At 45.3% G+C, this 13,498-nt stretch overlaps 1 protein-coding gene across 6 annotated transcripts in view; it reads left to right on the top strand.

The window, feature by feature from the left end:
• PGPEP1L (pyroglutamyl-peptidase I like) overlaps positions 1-13,498 on the top strand; it is a 77,304-nt gene that overhangs the window by 42,645 nt on the left and 21,161 nt on the right. The gene's annotated exons all lie outside the window — the stretch shown is intronic.

Here is a 13,498-nt window from a genome sequence, read left to right as displayed (position 1 = left end):
TCTTCCCGAGTTAGACTGAGGGCTATAGTGAGGGCCTGCAATTCCTTAATCACAGTGATGGGGTCCTGACTGAAGGGACCTAACTTTTTTGAATCTGAGAAATGCCAGACATGGGAAAGGAACCATGGACTCTAATGCTGCCCATGTCTGCATTTCAGTTCAGCTCAGTTCAGTCACTCAGTCGTGTCTGACTCTTTGCAACCCCATGAACCACAGCACGCCAGGCCTTCCTGTCCATCACTAACTCCCAGAGTTCACCCAAACTCATGTCTGTTGAGTCGGTGATGCCATCCAACCATCTCATCCTCTGTCGTCCCCTTCTCCCCCTGCCCTCAATCTTTCCCAGCATTTACCACTTCCCTTAAGGCAAGCGTATGAGACTTTGTTTCCTGGCGTTGGGTAGTCCTCGATCTTGTGTGGAAAAGGGAGATGGGGCCTTCGTCCTGATGAGGGATGGTTGTTGAGACACTGTTGGGGTGTGAGTTGAGTCTGAAACTAAAGGGGTTGACTGGGTTGTGGATAGAAAAGGTCAAATAGGGAGTCATCTAAAAGGTCTGATGGGGAGGGAGACAGAGGGGTTGGGGGGATGAGAGGCAGCAGAAAGACACGTGTGGCCCACGTCCCTCATATCCAGATTCTGACTAAGGGCCATAAAGGACTGAACGTAAGGCACCTCTGAGTCCTTTTCCTGCTTTCAGCAAAAGAGATTGAGTTGGAGGATTATGTTATAACTCAGTATGCCATGAAGAGGTTCATGTCTCCTGGCCCCCCAGTTTATACCGGGGCCAGGCCGCCTCGCAAAAGGAAATGAGCCTTTTCTTTTTGAGATTTTCAGTGTCAAATTTTTTCCAGTGCCTAAGAATGCAGCCAAGGAGTGAGTCTGAGGAAGACTTCCAAGGCGTGCCAGAACCCATTCTTAACCTAAATGCCATAGAATGGGGTACTGAGAGTCACTGGCTGTCAGAAAGATGTCCCCTCTGTCCCAGTGATCTCTTTGTGTGACTGAGGCACAGAATGGCCAAATGTCCCACACAGTTCCCTCCAACTGTGAGAGATGATCGCTGAGTCTGAGACAAAGGCACAAACTGTGTGACTAAGGGGCCATGCAACTCGAGCAGAGAAAGAAAGGAACAAGAGGTTCCCTCCCGGGAGCAGCTGGGTGACGCATCATTTGACGACTCCCTGAAACATGGGAAGGCACTTCTGAGGTGACGTAGAGGCAACACTTAGGTTCCTGTAAGTCAAAAAGTGAAAGTAACAGGGAAGACAGGCTGAGGAACCCACCTTATTATCCTGCTGGGAGGGTAGTGTCCAGAGGAGGGGGCGGGCCCAGTGTTCTGTTTGAAACAATATGTGCCTCGTGGTTCATGGAAATTGTCCTCCTGGGGACGGACGCTCTAATAGCTTGGTCTGTTCCATGGCTCCCCTCTTCTGTCACGGGAGTCTTCACGTCGCAGGCACACGAATGGTTTTTAAGGGCCTGACCCATGCCTGCATGCTGTTAGTCGGTCTGGTTCTCAGCCTAAGGGAGAGAGAGGAGAGGAGAGCCTTCACCTGCTGGGTTGGCAGCCACTGGGGCACCATGGGTTCTGTGACCTTGGGAACGTGCCAGGCAGTGGCCCTGGCCAGAGCTCCTCAGTTGCTTCACAGCTGCTTGCCTGTTTGCAGAGGGTTCAGGAAAAGGAAATAAGAGAGTTGGGGGGGAGCCCCCACAAGTCCCCATACAGGCCACCAAAATTTTGTGGTCCATGTGTGGGTTGAAAAAGAGTTTCCAGACACACAGTATCTCAGAAGAGAGTGAATTTATTGAGAACAAACAGCAGAGATAGTGAAGGGTGCTGCAAACACAATGGGCTGACTTCCTGACAGACCAGAGAGAATGGACCCCTTTTGTGGCCCAGTGATCAGTTTTTATAGCCTCAAGATGAAGAAAATTCCTGCTGGAAAGGTGGTATCTCTTTAGAAGAAAAGAACTCCACAAATTCTGGGACTCCTTCAGCAAACCTGACACTTCAGCTGAGACACTGTTCAGATGCCCTTGCTGTCATCTGAGAAGACAACTTCTAGATTTTGACGCCATAGAATTCCAGAAGGCTTTCAGCTATGAAAATGGGAGACTTTGTTAGAATCTCCTGCTAATTATCAGCCCTGTCTGAAATATGGAGTCATCAGCCTAACCTAAGTGACTTACTTTGAATTTAGTCTTTCTTCAGACTGTACATTTTAGTCAGGTTAAAACATATTGACGGAAAACAGTGATGGGGAATCTGTAATCTTTTTAAACTGTGGTAAAATATACAGAACATAAAACTTACAATTTTAAGCACACAGTTCAGTGACCTTGAGTACATTCGCACTGTTGTGCGGCCATAACCAACATTCACCTCCAGAACTTTCCACCATCCCAAACAGAAATTCTGCACCCATTAAATTCTGACCACCCTTTTCCTGCTCCCTGGTAAGCACCATTATACTCTCTTTCTCTATGATTTGACTATTCTAGCAGCCTCATGGCAGCGGACTCATTTCATATCTGTCCTTCGCGTCTGGCTTATTTCACCATCAGTCTTTATTTCTGCCCACATTTATCACTGAACCTGGCCACCTTTGCTCTCCCATCACTTTCTTCTCTGTGTCTGTTGCTTCTCTTCTGTCCTGGTCTCCAGTTTGTCTCTAGCATCCAGCACAGGCCTCGAGACATGGCAGAGGCAAAATTAATATTTATGAAGAAATACTGTTGTTATTAATAATGAAGCTACATTCCCAAGGAAGCAAAAAAAAAAAAAATACATCTTTTAACAATGTGCTTTGTTCTCTTTTCCAATTACAAAGGAGAAGTTACACAAGACCTCCAAAGATCACAAAGAAACAGGAAAACAGATTGTGATTCCCCATCTAAAATGAACCCCAAGTGTAGTGTGTGTCCTCACAGTGTTACCGTCATGCTCTGCATTGGATGTCTATTGCTGCAGCTGCCCCAGGACATGATGGTGTCAAAAAACCACTGTTTGATTATCCTTCTTGGCTTTATGGGTCAGCTAGGCTGAGCTGGACGGTTCTGCTGGTCTTGCTTGCATCTCTCGTGTGGTTGTAGTAGGGAGGAGACGGAGGTGGGATCACAGAGTCTGGCTGGGGTGCTGGGACAGCAGACCTTGCCACAGGAGGTCTCCCCATGGGAGAGCTTAGGTTAGAAACTGCCAAGCCCTCTTATGGCCTCGGCCCTGAACTGGCTGAATTATGGTGGGAAAATGAGCTCAGGCCAGCTCAGGTTCACCAGGGGAGGAGATAACACCAGGCTAGGACACCAGGAGATGACTGCTAGAAGGCATGCTCCACTGGGGGCTTTCTTAGCTCCGGCTGCTGTAACAGAATACTGTACCTGGTGGCTTGAACAATAAGCTTCTATTTGTCATGGTTCTGGAGGCTGAAAGTCTGCGATCAGGGTACCAGCACCATTAGGCTCTTGATGAGGGCCCACTTCTTGGCTGTGACCTCAGAGTCCCGCCTTAGTGTATACATGCTCCATGCAGACAGAATTCTGATCTCATCATGGCCTTATAAGGATGCTAATACAGTTGTAGCAGCCCCACCTTCATGACTTCATCTAAACCAAATTGTCTTCCAAAGGCCCTATCTCCAGACACTATCACACAAGGGATAAGGGCTTCAACCTATGAATTTGGGGGAGGACATCAACAGTCTCACCAGCATTCATTCCATAACTGGAGCTATTGAAACTGAGTAGGACCATGCTGGCCCCTCCATGTCCCACATTTCTTGTTTGTAGAAAAAGGCTTTCATGTCCTAGGCCTCCCCAGAGTTCCAAAGAATAGATTCAAGCAGTTAGTAATTAGGGACATGAGGGAATGCAGAAACAAAGGAAAAGCAGTCAAGCGAGAAAATCAAGGATAGCTTAAAGAACAGTTCAGTGATTACACAGAGTTCTAGTTCCTCCCCAGGGGGTATACAGAACACTGTGATGGAAATCTTTGCATTGTTCTGCAGAAACTAAGACACCCTACCCCAACCCAGGTGAGAGATGGTGACTATACACTGACTATAAGCGTGTAGATCCCAGACTGATTGGAACCAGAAAGTTAACCGTTAAGATTCCTGAAACACCACCCTGTCACCCCACCACCAATCAGCCAGAAGAAACTCATGTCCCCTGCACCCCTCACCCCCAGTGTTCCTTCCGTCCCTGAAAGCCATCGGGGAGGCTGGGTCTTCTGAGCGTGAGCTGCCCATTCTCCTCGCCTGGCTCAGTAGTAAATGCTGTACCTTTCTTCATTACAACCTGGTGTCAGTAGCTTGGCCAGGTTTGGTAACCCCATCTTGGACATACTTTACCACATGAGCTAATAATGTTACCTTTCTGAAAGGTTAAACCAATTCCCCTTTGCAGTAGCAGTGAATAAGAAGAGTACTTGCTACTTTATCACACACCCCAACACTAGGGTGTTACGGCTTGTAAAACCTTTGCCAGTTTCATTAGCAGCACAGTGTTAATATAAATTCTATTAAATAGTACCCTTAAATCAAGACAAAGGTCACTGAAAGGAGTGGAGAGGTATCATTAACTCAATCCCTTTGGATTTCCTGACTGGCCACTTTAGGAACTAAAAGTAACTTAAAATAATGTACTGCATCTGTGTGTTTGAACATTTATTTCCAAGGTTTATTACTGTTGTGAATCAAGTGGTCTGGCTTGACTAGAATCATGACCAATGTAACACACAGGCAAAAATGTCTCCCACGTGTGATTTTAAAAAATAAACTGAAATAAAACCCCACTCCTTCATTTGGATAGCAGAGACTCCTGGTTCCCTATCCAGCGTGTGCCCCATGAAGCACATTTTTTTTTTTTTTCTTTTCAGTCAAATGTTCAGATCTAAGTGATTGGAAAAATTGTTTGATAAAATTCTGCAAGTCTAAGTAGGCATTTATCACTGTGTTTTGTTTGGAATCCTGCTGGAATCCCAGTGAAGAACGCGATCATTCAGGATCAGTGGGGTGGAGTTCAGAGACAGGCTGGTCAGGGCCTGATTCATCCCACAGCATCTGGAGTGCCCGCTCTGGTGCTGCTGCCCCTCTGCGGTGGCAAAAGACACAAAAAACAAAGAAGAAACAAAACCAAGAAACAAAAAGCTGAGTAAGAAGTGTCTGTGAGTCCTACGAGCCATGAAGATTACGGCCACGGTGACGTGGTGGATGGTGACCTGGGCGCTCCTCCAGCAGGAGTGGGCCAGGAAGGCCTCTCTGAGGACGTGACATCTCGATTGAGTGCGGGGGCAGCTGCCCCTTGGGAAGGGGTCCATGAGGAGGGAGTTGCTGCCGTAAAGGCTTGGGCAGCATCGCAGGACCATGGGTATCAGCATTGGAAGAGGCAGAGAGGAGGTCAGAGGCAACAGGCTTGGGCCCCGACTTTCCAGACCCACGTTCCTTTGACTGTGTGCCTAAAGGTGATGAGAAACCAGACCTGCAGCAGGCATGTTCTTCTGGGCTGAGATAATTTGGGGTTGATTGTTCCATCTGTAGTTCACTGGGAGAAATTCAGATGTGCTGAATGGATGAGGGTGCGTTTCCATCCAGTTGCAGAGACAGGGTAAGCTGAGCAGACCTGAGGTTGAAGACCTCTGTGGTTGGAAAGTCTAGGGGGATTGACACCCAGAGAACACTTTACTCTGTAAAAACGTCTCCCTTGCCAGAAGGACCATGAGACTAATGACTCTACTTCCCACAGCTGCTCAGCCCCTGTCAAGAGCATGAACTGCTGCTCTTGTAGCCTAAACAGCACCTCCCCGCTGCCAACAGCCTTGATTTTGCTTGTTATGCATCAAGTAGCTGTTCCAGTTAAACCTCTCCTCCTGGCTTCATAGAAGACCAGGGGCCTGCATAGGTCTCGGAGTCTCCCTAGGCTCCCAGATGGGGACTCACTGGGGCTGATGGTACCGTTCACAGACCATGAAGGTGTAGTTTTATTCTTGGGACAAAAACCACTGGAGGTGTATTTGGAGATTAATAACATCCAACCATGTCCCTCTACAAAGCAAATTCCAATGAGAGTCTCTGCCAACCTTCCTTTCTAGCCAGACCTCTGAACATGGCAGACTTCCTATTGCTATTCCACATTCCTTCCCATCCTTCCTCGTCCCCACTCAGTCCTGTCCAGTCATCATAAGCCAGATGTAGCTGATAAACTTATAAGTGGAAAGGAAGTATCGCTGATATACGAAGAGCTTCTATAAATAGGGGGAAATGGCGTATGACCCTATAGAAAAGTAGGCCTAAGATATGGAGAGTCACTTTACAGAGAAAGGAATGCAAATGACTCTTACCTGTGTGAAAATATGTTCAAACTTGCTCATAAGAGAAAAGCAAACTAAAGCCATACTAAGATCAGATTGGCAAAAATCCAGAAGTTTGACAACTAGTGTGCAAGGCTGTGAGGCTGTTGGCCCTGTCATACTTTGCTGGAGGGAATGCAATGTGGTACAACCCCAGTGGAGAGGAGTTTGGCAGTCCCAGCAAGATGATGTACGTGTTGCTTCAGCAATCCGCAAAATTTCTGGAAGCTCTCCCAAAGGTATGCTGGCAAAAATAAGAAAAGATAGCTTCACAAAGATGGGGAAAGTGTATATAAGAAGCAGTGGGATGCCTTAATATATGTCACATATTTGTTTATGAAAATTGAAAGTGAAGGATAAATCATAAAACTAAAAGAATGGTTTCTTATGGAGGGGAGGGGGAAAGCAAAGGAACTAGACTTCTTTAAGTAAAGCTGTTCTGTGGATTTAACTATGGAGCCATGTAACATATTTTACATACTAATAAAACAACACTAAATATTTTTTAAAAGGAATCCATAGACATCATGAGTAAAGTTGAGTTAATGAGCCTAATGGTGTGTCCGGTTGGTGACACACCACACAGAAACTGTGATGAGTAGTTTTGAAACACAGCAATTTACTTTAAGGATAAAAAGCAAAAACAAAACAAAAATTAATATCTTAAACTTTTCAGTCATCATGTCGTTTAAAGTGGAGTTAGTATTATTCTTCTGAGACTGTTGTGGTGTTTAGAGTGTGGGATAAAGTGAAAGGTGCATTGAAGGATATTACAGCATCTCAGCCTCAAGGCATTGTCCACAGTGTCCCCTCAAGCTCTAAGAGCACTCTACATTTGTTCAAACACCTCTACAGGGACAGTATCACCGTGCGAGCCGCTGCAAGGGCAGCAGAAATAGCTCAGTTTTATAGATGAGACTGTTCATGGGGTTCTCAAGGCAAGAATACTGAAGTGGTTTACCATTCCCTTCTCCAGTGGACCGCATTTTGTCAGAACTCTCCACCATGACCTGTCCATCTTGGGTAGCCCTACAAGGAATGGCTCATAGTTTCATTGAGTTAGACAAGGCTGTGGTTCTATGATCAGATTGGTTAGTTTTCTGTGACTTTTGTTTTCATTCTGTCTGCTCTCTGATGGAGAAGGATAAGAGGCTTGTGGAAGCTTCCTGATGGGAGAGACTGACTGAGGGGGAAACAGTCTTGTTCTGATGGGTGTGGCCAGACTCAGTAAATCTTTAATCCAATTTTCTGTTGATGGGTGGCTGTGTTCCTTCCCTGTTGTTTGACCTGAGACCAGACTATGGTGGAGGTAATGAAGATAATGGCGACTCCTTCAGAAGGTCCCATGCAGGCAGGCACTGCCCCAGTCAGTGCCCCTGACCCTGCAGCATGCCCCCGCTGACCCAGGCCTCCGCCGGAGACTCCTGGACTCTCATGGGAAAGTCCGGGTCAGTCTCTTGTGGGGTCACTGCTCCTTTCTCCTGGGTCCTGGTGCACACAAGGTTTTGTTTGTGCCCTCCAAGAGTCTGTTCCCCCAGTCCTTTGTAGTTCTGCCACACCCAGGTCTGCTGCACTCAGAGCCGTTGCCCCTGTGGCAGGCCACTGCTGACCCGTACCTCTGCAGGAGACACTCAAACACTCAAAGGCAGGTGTGGCTCAGTCTCTGTGGGGACCCTGTGTCCTGGTGTGCACAAGATTTTGTTTGAGCCCTCCAAGCATCTCTGGGGTTTGATTCTAAATGCAATTTTGCCCTTCCTATTGTCTTTCTGTGGAGAAGGCAATGGCAACCCACTGCAGTACTCTTGCCTGGAAAATCCCATGGACGGAGGAGCCTGGTAGGCTGCAGTCCATGGGGTCGCTAAGAGTCGGACACGACTGAACAACTTCACTTTCACTTTTCACTTTCATGCATTGGAGAAGGAAATGGCAACCCACTCCAGTGTTCTTGCCTGGAGAATCCCAGGGACGGGGGAACCTGGTAGGCTGCCATCTATGGGGTCACACAGAGTCGGGCACGATTGAAGTGACTTAGCAGCAGCAGCAGCAACTGTCTTTCTGGGACTTCTCCTTTGCCCTTGGACGTGGAGTACCTTTTTTTGGTGGGATTCAACATTCTTCTGTTGATGGTTGTTCAGCAGTGAGTTGTAATTTTGGAGTTCTTGCAGGAGAAGAAGAGTGCACATCCTTCTACTCCGCCATCTTGTAGTAGTTTCACAGGGGCTTGAGCATGAACCTGAAGCCAGTCAGAAATTTCTGCAGTATGATAAGGATTTGCAGGTACCAGAAGGTACCAGATCATGAGCTCCTTATTGCAAAATTCAGGCTTAAACTGAAGAAAGTAGGGAAAACCACTAGACCATTCAAGTATGACCTAAATCAAACCCCTTACAATTACACAGTGGAAGTGACAAATAGATTCAAGGTATTAGATCTGATAGACAGAGTGCCTGAAGAACTATGGACACTGGTTCATGACATTGTACAGGAGGCCATCCCCAAGAAAAATAAATGCAAAAAGGCAAAACGGTTGTCTGAGGAGGCCTTACAAATAGCTGTGAAAAGAAGAGAAGCTAAAGGCAAAGGAGAAAAGGCAAGATATACCAATTTGAATGCAAAGTTCTAGGAGAGATAAGAAAGCTTTCCTCAGTGATTAATGCAATAGAGAAATTAATGAAATAGAGGAAAGCAATAGGGTGGGAAAGACTAGAGATCTCTTCAAGAAAATTAGAGATACCAAGGGAACATTTCATGCAAAGATGGGCACAACAAAGGACAGAAATGGTATGGACCTAACGAAGCAGAAGATATTAAGAAGAGATGGCAAGAATACATAGAAGAACTATACAAAAAAGATCTTCATGACCCAGATAACCATGATGGTATGATCACCAACCTAGAGCCAGACATCCTGGAATGTGGAGTCAAGTGGGCATTAGGAAGCGTTACTACGAACAAAGCTAGTGGAGATGATGGAATTCCAGTTGAGCTATTTCAGATCCTAAAAGATGATGCTGTGAAAGTGCTGCACTCAATATGCCAGCAAATTTGGAAAACTCAGCAGTGGCCACAAGACTGGAAAAGGTCAGTTTTCATTCCAGTCCCAAAGAAAGGCAAGTCAAAGAATGTTCAAACTTCCACAAAATTGCATTCATCTCACACACTACCAAAGTAATGCTCAAAAATTTTCCAAGTCAGGCTTCAACAGTATGTGAAATGTGAACTTCCAGATGTTCAAGCTGGATTTAGAAAAGGCAGAGGAACCAGAGATCAAATTGCCAACATCCGTTGGATCATTGAAAAAGCAAGAGAATTCCAGCAAAACATCTACTTCTACTTTATTGACTGTGCCAGAGCCTTTGGCTCTGTGGATCACAAGAAACTGTGGAAAATTCTTAAAGAGATGGGAATACCAGACGACCTGACCTGCATCCTGAGAAATCTGTAATCAGGTCAAGAAGCAACAGTTAGAACTGCACATGGAACAACAGACTGGTTCCAACTTAGGAAAGAAGTACATCTAGGCTGTATATTGTCACCCTGCTTATTTAACTTCTATGCAGAGTACATCATGCAAAATACCAGACTGAATGAAGCACAAGCTGGAATCAGGATTGCAGAGAGAAATATCAATAACCTCAGATATGCAGATGACACCACCCTTATGGCAGAAAGCGAAGAACTAAAGAGCTTCTTGATGAAAGTGGAAGTGGAGAGTGAAGAGGTTGGCTTAAAAGTCACCATTCAGAAAACTAAGATCATGGCATCCGGTCCTATCACTTCATGGCAAATAGATGGGAAAACAATGTAAACAGTGACAGACATTACTTTGGGGGGGCTCCAGAATCACTGAAGATGGTGACAGCAACCATGAAATTAATAGATGCTTGATCCTTGGAAGAAAAGCTATGACCAACCTAGACAGCATATTAAAAAGCAGAGAAATTATTCTGCCAACAAAAGTCCGTCTAGTCAAAGTTATGGTTTTTCTAGTAGTCATGTATGGATGTGAGAGTTGGACTATAAAGAAAGCTGAGCACTGAAGAATTGATGCTTTTGAACTGTGGTGTTGGAGAAGACTCTTGAGAGTCCCTTGGACTGCAAGGAGATCCAACCAGTCAATCCTAAAGGAAATCAGTCCTGAATGTTCATTGGAAGGACTAATGCTGAAGCTGAAACTCCAGTACTTTGGCCACCTGATGCGAAGAACTGACCCACTGGAAAAGACTCTGGTGCTGGGAAAGATTGAGGGCAGGAGGAGAAGGGAATGGCAGAGGATGAGATGGTTGGATGGCATCACCAACTCAATGGACATGAGTTTGAGCAAGCTCCGGGAGTTGGTGATAGACAGGGAAGCCTGGTGTGCTACAGTCCGTGGGGTTGCAAAGAGTCAGACATGACTGAGCGACTGAACTGAACTAAATTGATAGATGAGACATCGAGGCTCTGGGACTTGAAGTCATTTGCCTGAAGTCAAATGCCTCAGTTGGTGCTTTAGGGGCAAATACAGAACTGAACTGTACCCACCAGACTCCAAGTGTTTTCTCCTGACTGACTCTACAATGTGTTGTGACCTCCAGGTTGACCCTAGTATTCCCGTCTCTTCTGCCCACCCCCCACTTGCCCTGAGGACCATTACTCTGGGCATTTCCTACTATGGTAGGAATAGGGCAGCACAGTGCTTGGCCAAAGGAAGGACTTGGAAAATGTTGGGGGGAAAAAAATGAATGAAAACAGAGAAAATTGCCTTCTTTTCTGCTTGGAAAAAACAGCTAGTAAGAGAAAATGAAGACATGATTCCAAAGGAGAGTGAGGGTCCAAGAGACACTGAGATGCCTGTGTGTCAGGGGTCTCCAAGACCACCCTCAAGCTGTTACGCTCACAGATGCAGTTGTGGCGCACTACAGGAAAAGGATCCCAGTTGAAATCAGCAAAGGGGAAGGTGCATGGAGCAAAGACGAGGAGAGAGCAGGTGCACGCTCCTAAGTGGTGTCTCCCAGGGGAGCTGCTTGGAGCCATGGAGCTCTCCCAGCAATGCCATGTGACAACGGGTATGAAGTGTTGTCAACCTGGGAAGCTCATCGGACTTTTGGTGTCCAGGATTCTCACTGGCATCAATCACATAGGTATGCAGTGCCTGCCTGCCTGACTTAAGCTACTCAGACTCCAGAGCAAAAACAGACGTCCACCATAAATCATACTGTTGGCATAAACTCTAATCAAACTAGCATGATGTGACCAAAGGCCACAGGCATATACAACTGCTCTAATCAGGCAGAACATCCCAAGGGCTCAGAGCTCTTTCTCCCAGGAGCCAGCCAAGGGCCAGTCCTGAAGACAGTTGTTTGTTGGCAACGTGCAGAGTTTGAGCAGCCCCTGCCTGCTGGGTTAACCCTTTCCTGCCCAACCTCCTAAGCAGAGACGAGAGGTGTGCAGGCCCATCCAACCTTTGTCCACCAATACTCCCTACATCACCACTTTCTTGAGGGCCCAAAATCATTTTCAAAATGATTTTGAAAATGCAAAGTTGCAAGTTTGCAAGTTGATCCATTGAAGCATGCCAATATCAGGGTTTCCTGATATTTTTCTATTTTTCTATTTTCTATGTTTTTTTTTTAATTTACCATTTAAAATTTACTATTTCAATCATTTTTAAGTGTACATTTCAGTAATGTTAAGTATATTCACATTGTTGTGCAACAGATATCCAGAACTTTTCATCTTGCAAAACTAAAACTCTGTTGAACAACTCCCCATTTTCCTTCCCCCAAATCTCTGCTTAGTATTATTCTACTTTCTGTCTCTATGAATTTGACCACTTTAGATCCCTCATGGGCTTCCCTGATAGCTCAGTTGGTAAAGAATCTGCCTGCAATGCAGGAGACGCCACTTTGATTCCTGGGTTGGGAAGACCTGCTAGAGAAGGGATAAGCTACCCACTCCAGTATTCTGGCCTGGAGAATTCCATGGACTGTATAGTCCATGGGGTCGCAAAGAGTTGGACTCAACTGAGCAACTTTCACTTTCACTTTAGATCCCTCATGTAGGTAGAATCTTACAGTGTGTCTTTTTGTGACTGGCTTGTCACACTCAGCATAGATCATCCTCTAGACTCATCTATGTTGTAGCATGTGCCAGAATTTTCTTCCTTTTTAAGGCTGATTAATATTCCATTGTTGGTATAGATCACATTTTGTTTATCTGCTCCTCCATCAGTGGACATTTGGGTTACTTCCATCTCTTGACTGTTGTGAATAATGTTGCATTGAATATGAATATGCAAATAGCCCTGTGAGCTCTTGCTTTTTAATTCTTTTCAATTAGACCCAGACATAGGCTTGCTGGATCATCTGGTAATTCTATTTTTAATATTTTTAGGAATGTCCATACTGTTTTCCATAGCAGCTGTGCCACTTTACATTTCCACCAACTGTGCACAAAGGTTGCGATTTCTCCATATCTTTGCCAACAGTTGTTATATTCTTATATTGGCCACCTAATGGGTGAGAATTTCTATCAGCTATTAAAATGAAATTATCCTTAAATAATATTTCATAGCTGTACCAAAGCTAGCTTGGCTTTGTGTGTCTGCAGGTCCCTGAACAGGCTTGATTTCCTGAAGGAAAAGGGAATTGGTCACCCTTGGAGCAAGAGACGCCATGGCGATAGGCCCTCCATCTTTGAATCATTTTTAATTTATTATAAAGTATTTCAATTTAAGTCTGAATTTGGCAATGAGAAGTTCAGGATATGAGACACAGTCAGCTCCTGGTCTTGTTTTTGCTGACTGTATAGAGCTTCTCCATCTTTGGCTGCAAAGAATATAGTCAATCTGATTTCAGTGTTGATGATCTGGTGATGTCCATGTGTGGAGTCTTCTCTTATGTTGTTGGAAGAAGGTGTTTGCTATGACCAGTGCGTTCTCTTGGCAAAACTCTATTAGCCTTTGCCCTGCTTCATTCTGTACTCCAAGAACAAATTTGCCTGTTATTCCAGGTGTTTCTTGATTTGCTACTTTTGCATTCCAGTCCCCTATAATGAAAAGGACATCTTTTTTTTGGTGTTAGTTCTAGAATGTCTTGTAGGTCTTAAGTGAAAGTTAAATTAAAGAAAGTAGGCAAAACCACTAGACCATTCAGGTATGACCTAAATCA

The sequence above is a fragment of the Cervus canadensis genome, chromosome 17, assembly GCF_019320065.1.
Source record: "Cervus canadensis isolate Bull #8, Minnesota chromosome 17, ASM1932006v1, whole genome shotgun sequence".
Taxonomy (NCBI): Eukaryota; Metazoa; Chordata; class Mammalia; order Artiodactyla; family Cervidae; genus Cervus; species Cervus canadensis.
This window is presented reverse-complemented; position numbering and strand designations above follow the sequence as displayed.